We start from the raw sequence: 7,752 nt of genomic DNA, 5'->3' as shown, positions 1-7,752 counted from the left end.
TTGTAAGACTGATCCACCAGCTGTACACCAGCTCTGGCCCAAGGCGAAACAGGGAATTTCCCCATCACTGAGTAGGCTATAGCCACTCTCTCTCCATCAGGCCTGACTTCACTATGGGTAACGGGAGCCCCTTTCAAGGTTATTCTTTACTTGGGTACTCTCAGTCCTAGAACATCGTAGCTCTCTTTCATCCCTCTTAAAAGCTAATACCATTATCAGTTAACAGTTTTTTATATTAAAATTATCCCTGTTCAAGTTAATGGTATGGCTTCTGTCTCCTGACTAGATATCAGGATCCAGTATTTACTGTCATATTTCTACTACTTTATGTTTAAAGTTTTTCATAATATTTAAACTGAATTTTTGATCATTCATTAAATACTTACACAGAACAGGACAAAGGATGATTTTCCTTTGTCTACTTATTGTAAGGAAGTGTCCAAGATTTATCACTACATCGTGATTACTGGTGGTCACCAACTTATGATGGTTTTAGGATTTTTTGACTTTATGATGGGTTTACAGGGATGCAGCCCCATTTCAAGCTGAGGAGCTCCTTAGGACTTACAAATTATGCCTCTTTCATACCACGGTAAAATTGGAAAATTGTTACATCAGGCTGTCATTAAGTAGGAGGCTGCTGTGTTGCTAACGTTATATGCATTTTTAACTTATGATGGGTTTACTGGGAATTAACCACAATGTAAATCGAGGACCATCTGTATATTGTATGATTTTTGCTAATGCATTGAGAGAGATCTGTGTAAATTATCTATGACTTCAAAATATGCATATTACCTCCAACTGTGTTAACTCATGTTTTTTAAGAGAATAAGGGTATTTTCACCCTATGTGGATGTGCCGTAGAATTTTTCTAAGCTACAAAAGTCTATAAATAACAAATCAACTTAAACTTTTTGGGAAATAATTTCTACTAAAGATTCATAATCGGCGTATTCCTTCAATGACTGTACAAGTTCATCCAGTTGATCATCTCCTTGCATAAAAGTTTCAAGATCATGCAGTGTCTTGCTTATTCTGTGATCTGTGACCCGGTTCTGTGGAAAATTATATGTTCTTATTTTCTCTGATCTTCCTTTACTTCCAATCTGAATTTTTCTAGCATTCTGTCTTTTATTTGTTTCTTTTTCTAGATGCATGCTGTACAGTTTGGCACGTAACTTTGTCATAGCCAGCTCTCTATTTTTCAGTTGAGATCTCTCTTGTTGACATTTAGAAACAACACTTGTTGGAAGATGAACTATCCGGACAGCACTGTCTGTGGTATTTACATGCTGCCCCCCAGCTCCACTGGCTCGCTTAGTGTCAATTCTCAAATCTTTCAGATTAATCACGAGATTAATCTCAGTAGGCTGGGGTAATATTGCTACGGTCATGGTGCTAGTATGGATGCGGCCTTGCTTTTGTGTCTTTGGCACTCTTTGTACTCTGTGCACACCTCCTTCAAATTTCATGTGCCTATAGGCTTCTGAACCCCCAATACTGGCAGATGCATGTCTAAGGCCACCTATTTCACTTGGAAAATACTCCAGGGTTTCGAAATGCCGTCTTTTAAATGCAGCATATTGTTGATACATATCAAATATCTCTGAAGTAAACAACATTGCCTCCTGACCTCCAACTCCTGCAGTTCATTTTCATCTGTTTCTTCTGAGGGAACCAAAAGTAAGATAATCTGATGCTTCAGCTGAGTTATTTCTTTTTGACACAGAGTTATTTCATTCTCTGCAAGTTTCCTTAAATCTTCATTCTCATCGTGCAGCAAGGGCTCGGTCTCCCGCAGCTCCTGCTCCTTCTGGTTCAGCAGTTTGATCACTGCCGCCAACTCCGGCCTCCTGACCTTCAAATGGGCTTCAGACCCCGCCTGGCGCTGGAGGAAGGTCCGCAAGGGCCCGCCCTGGGCGAACAGCTCCTGCAGCTGCGGGCTACTGGAGCTCAGGGGCCGGCGGGCTGGGCCAATGGCCCCGCGGGGCCACAGCCACCGGGCAGCGCCCCACAGAAGCCGGGACCGCCCATATTTTTATATTTTTTTGCTAGATGACTTTGAGATGGATTCTTAGAAGTGGACTCTGAGTCAAAAGTAAATAAATGTGTTTGGCCATTGTGATGGTTAATATTGAGTGTCAACTTGATTGGGCTGAAGGATGCAAAGTATTGTTTCCGGGTGTTGCCAGGATAAATTAACATTTGCATCAGTGGGCTGGGAGAGCAAGACTCACTCTTAGGAAGACACACCCACAATGTGGGTGGGCACCATTCAATTGCCTGCCAGTGTGGCTAGAAAAATCAGGAGAAGGTGGAAGAAGCTGACTTGCTGAGTCTCCCAGCCTTCATCTTTCTTTTGTGTTGGATGCTTCCCACCCTTAAACATGAGAGTCCAAGTTAGTTGGCTTTTGGACTCGTGAACTTATACTAGCGTCTTGCCAGGGGCTCTCGGACCTTCAGACATAGACTGAAGGCTGCAATGTTAGCTTCCCAACTTTTGAGATTTTTGGGACTTGGACTTGGCCACTACTGGCTTCCTTGCTGCTCAACTTGCAGATAGCCTATTGTGGGACTTCACCTTGTTACTGTATGAGTCATGTCTCCTAATAAACTCCCTTTCATATATACATATATCCTATTAGTTCTATCCCTCTAGACAACCCTATCACAGCCGTCCCACAAAAATGTGATGGACCCTCACCCAAAATTTGGTTTGGATATCAAGGCTGATGGTGCCACATATGCACCAAGATGGTATAAAAAGTTCTATTAATCACACAATGAGTTTTTCTGACAAGAACAGGGCAACGTCTCAAACATAAATAAGGATGGCTTGAGAAACTGGAGGAAGGAGACTAGTTTGTTTTTTATGGTAGCTGGGAGTGGGGTTAGGGTAAGAACTATTGCGTAGGGGCTAGCACTTGTGTGTTTTGAACTTCCTACTGATATCAAAGGTAAGAGCACACAGGCTTCCTCATCAGCTTGCCCAGATGTGTGTGGAAGGGCAAGTGGGAGTGGTGAGGCTTAAAAGTTGTCTGCTGTCCATTACAAAAAATTGAGTCAGACTCTTTTTGTTACATCTTGACAAATTTTACTCCAAAGTGGTTGTACCCTTTTGTAGTTCGGATTGCCTATTTTTTCCATAGCTTTGCCAAACAAACAAACAAACAAACAAAACTCTGTGGTCAGGCTTTTGAATTGTTAACAATCTGGTAAGTGAGAAATGGAATGACCATGTAATTTTAATGTTAATGTATTCTGTGAGGTTGTATACATTTTTATATGTTTAAGCTGTGGCTAATATGCTCTTATCTTATGCCTATTTTCTATAAGGCTATTGCTGTTTTCTTCTCTTGTTTTACAAGCTCTTTGTATATTACTGACACTATTTTTCTGTTATATAACTTACATAATTTTTTCTTTTTTTTTTTGCTGATGGTGTTTTCTTTCTGACAAAAGATTTTTTAATTAAATGTTATCAAATGTATTACTATTTTCTCTTACAGAATCTGAATTTTGGTCTCTATTAAGAAAATAAATCTTCTAAATTTGCATCTGAGATTATTATACATTTTTCTGTACTTTATTCATCCATTAAGAATTCTATATTGTCTCTATTAATCTCCTCCTAGTCATATCTATGTCTTTTAACACTGTTTAAATAAAATAACACATAAAACTAAAAGTGGAATTGTCCAGTCTTCATAATAAAATCCACCAATTACTTTGGTAAAATGGGTCTAGAAATCAGATAGAGCTCAGCAAAACTGATTAATCATGCCCATGTGACTCATTTTATGTTAAACCTAATGGTTTATTTAACTGACAGCTAGTGTCTCCTTTTAGGATGATTTGAACAGTAATTTAGTGTAATTTGAGTTGATAAAGTACTGATGATATAACACAAAGATCTGTGTTCATCAATTGGTAGCTATATTTAAGGAAAGATGATTTTCTGGCATTCCCAAATTCTGTACTTTCGAGGTATTCTGTTGCCTAAAGTGAATGTGGTATAAAGAAGCTGTCATTAAATCCTAATGGTTCAAGGAAACCCAATCTTATATAACTTGCCAAGGAATACACAGCCAAATAGTATTCAATCTCTGAGGGAAAACAGCTGTGTTTTGACGTTTTGCATATACTTTTAAAGTAAAACAAAAAATATTTGCTTAAACTGTCCTTTTAGATGCTCAGAGTACTTATTGTGTCAAAAGTTTTTTTTTTCTAAAACACGATGCAGTATGTTCTTTTGCTTTAAAGCAGGTATGCAGTAATTTTGACATGGTATTATAAAAATCTACTTTTGAGTCACCTAGCTTCAGAAATCACCTAAACAGTTTACATCTGAAAAGCACATTTACACAACTGAACTGTTACATTACAACAAACCTCTTCTACTAGCATTCTCCTTTAAGAGCAAGAAAAAAAAGGAAGTTTGGCAACATGATTTAACAGCTGCATATAGTATTTATGCTAAAGAAATCACATAGCAGATTTTCAATTACCCGCAGAAGGAGGTCCAAGGAGAGCACACAATTAAGCTACACAGATAATCATCTCAACCATGAGTTTCAACCATCTCAGCTGTTAGTAATTGGCCAATTTTTATTTCACTACTACCCTGGCTGTTCTCCCCAGGAACATTACAAGAGATATTCAATAATGAGGAACAACTGTGAATTATTAATAACTTGAAATATTCCATATACTGAATGAATATTGCATATGAATTGTTCTTAAATGAGAAACATGATATATCAATGAACAACAAGAGATAGAAATTGTTGATAGGACAAAGTTAATATAAACACTTTGAAGGATAGAAAGGAGCTTATGTGGGACGGAGCAGCATACTCAAGGGACAAATAGCTAAACATTCCCATAGTTTCTTCCACAATAAAATAATGCAATCTTTTCATGAACACACTGTATTTTCTATGTTTCTATACCCTGAAAGCATTATATGAAGTGGTCATTGACATATGAAGACTCAGAAATAATCATGTGACTATTATAATTTATAGCAAATGTTGAATGGACAGTTTTTAAAAATTTTGTAGTGTTTCTGTGATCCATAATACATGGCTATCTTGAAAGTTAGCGATTACTTCTTGCACTTTTTTCCTGCTTGTGAAAACTTCAAATTGATTCTTTTTCTAATATTTAGTTCATCCTCCAAATAATTACTTAACTTTTATCAGCAGCATATTTTTATTTTAATTGGATCATGATACTATGCCAAAGAGTGATTTAAAAATCTTTCAGTGTCAGAAATGTAGTAAGGAGTGGTGGAAATTATGCTAAACTATATTTTACTACAAAGATCATGGTTTCATTTCCAAAATGCCACTGCTGCTCTGTTGCAGTTAATTATTTCCATTAAAAAATGTAAGGCCAAGTTTTGATTTGTGTCAAGCTTTAGAATTGTTAATAATCTGATAACTGAGAAATGGAATCACCATGTAATTTTAATGTTAATATATTTTGTGAGGTTGTATACATTTTCATATGTTTAGCTATGGCTAATATGCTCTTATCTTACGCCTATTTTCCCCTAAGACTGTTGCTATTTCTTCTCTCTTTTTTTACAAGCTCTTTGTATATTATTGATATTAACTATTTTTCTGTTATGTAACTTATATGATTTTTAATTTTTTTTTTTTTTTTTTTGCTTTTTGCTGATGGTGTTTTCTTTCTGACAAAAGTTTTTTTAAATGTTATCAAATTTATTAGTATTTTCCCTTACAGTATCTGAATTTTAAGAAGAAAATAGTCATTTCTCACAGGTAATAGATTAAAGCATCCTTGCCTTCTACTACTGGTATTGTGTTTGATTTAACTTTTCAATCTTTTCAACCTCTGATCTACTTGAAACACATCAGGGTATATGGTGTGAGGAACAGATCAAATTTTGACTTTTGTGTTTTGCTGTTGTGTAGTTCCAACACCACTAATTTAAAAAGCCCATCTTTTCTCCCAACTGTTGTGAGATGTCATATTTGTCATATATAACTTTTTTTTATTTCTTGACTTTTTTTTCTGGTCCACTGATTCATGTATCTATGTATATGCAAATACTCTACTGATTTAATAAAATAAACATGATAATATATTTTGTCATTTGGTAGGATTTACCCTCCTATCAACATTGCTATTTTTCAAGATCCTCCTAAGTATTCTTACTTGTTGGTTTTACCAAATGAATCCTAAAACCTAGGTTCATAAAAATGCTTGATGGTATTTTTATTGGAATAGTCTTACATTTAGGTAACTCAAGGAAAATGGACATAATAATGTTGATTCTTTATTTTTAAGACCACAGCATTCTACTAATTTTGTACTACTAAAGATATCAGAACTGCTTTTGTAAAAATTATAACCGAGACAGTTTTTACAGTGAAAGAGGTATGACCTAACTGACTCCACTTTGCTTCGAACCTCAAAGTTGTCTGTCTTCATTCTTGGGTGTAGGCCAAACTATCTTTGGGAGAAACTTAGTTTATGGTTTAGCTTTGAAACAAAGACAATAGTAGCCCTTTTCCAAAACAGATTCCCTTCCTGCCTGGGTACTACACTGCCTTTGCAAGACTAACAAATTAGTCACAAAATTAGAAATTATGGTTTAGGAATCATGCAGCTGGAGGCTGCAAGATTCTTAACCTCCCCAGATTGCTCCTGGAGATAACATCACTATTGTGAAATGTAAGATCACTGCTTGATGTATTTTGCAGACGTTGCATTCAATGTACCAGCAAACACTATCCAGATTAATCAACTAGCTTGTCTGGTCTTGTGGCCACTCGTCCAGGAACTGACTCAGGTCAAGAGGACAGCTTCGACTCCCTAAGATTTCATCTCCAACCTGACAGTCAGAACTCCCGTCAAATTATCTTCAAAAATTCCAGTCCCTGAATTCTCAGGGAGACTGGTTTCAGTAATAATAAAACTTCGGTTTCCTACACAGCTGGCTCTATGTGAATTACTCTTTCTCTCTTGCAGCTCCCCTGTCTTAATATAACAGCTCCGTCTAGACAGTGGGCAAGGTGAATCTGTTGGGTGGTTACAAGACTATTACAGTAAGTCCTCACTTTATGTCTTTGATAGGTCCATGGAAACAGCTACATTAAATGAAACAATGTATATAACAAAACCATTTTTTTATCTTCCCCATTATGTTATTCAAGGACCTGCTGTATGTTGTTTCACTTAATGTTGCAGTTTCCAAGAACCTATCTATGATATTGACAACATACATTACCTATAAAGCATGGAGTTTAACATGAATAGTGTGTGTTCTACATGAGGGAAGGAGAAAGAACCACACATTTGGTAACAACAAGAGGGCAATCCTGCATGAACTTCTGTGGCCACGTTTATTCCGTTTTCCTCTATTTCTGGGAACACAGGGGAATCGTTTTTCCATCTCTTGCAGTTTAGTGGGGTTATCTGCTATGATGACATATGCATGTATTTTGACTAATACATAGGAACTGTATATTTTCTTTTTATAAACCTGGTGCCCTGTACATTGTATAGACAATTAGAAAATAGGTATTAAAAGAATAAAAGTAATCATAGTAGAAATTCCAGCAGTATTATCCCATGGCCTCACATAATTTTTCCATTGTAAATATAGCTAAGCATGCAAAGTTGTATTATGTATTAGTTTCTCATTAACCTACAATTTTCTTAACACTTCTAAATTTGAATCTGAGATTATTATACATTTTTCTGTACTTTACCCAT

At 36.3% G+C, this 7,752-nt stretch overlaps 1 pseudogene; it reads right to left on the bottom strand.

The window, feature by feature from the left end:
* Window positions 1-625: 625 nt before the first annotated feature.
* LOC105488028 (peptide chain release factor 1-like, mitochondrial pseudogene) lies at window positions 626-1,647 on the bottom strand (annotated as a pseudogene).
* Between the last annotated feature and the right edge of the window lie 6,105 nt (window positions 1,648-7,752).

The sequence above is a fragment of the Macaca nemestrina genome, chromosome X, assembly GCF_043159975.1.
Source record: "Macaca nemestrina isolate mMacNem1 chromosome X, mMacNem.hap1, whole genome shotgun sequence".
NCBI classification, from domain to species: domain Eukaryota; kingdom Metazoa; phylum Chordata; class Mammalia; order Primates; family Cercopithecidae; genus Macaca; species Macaca nemestrina.
Note: the sequence above shows the minus strand (reverse complement) of the source record. Positions and strands in the feature narration are given on the sequence as shown.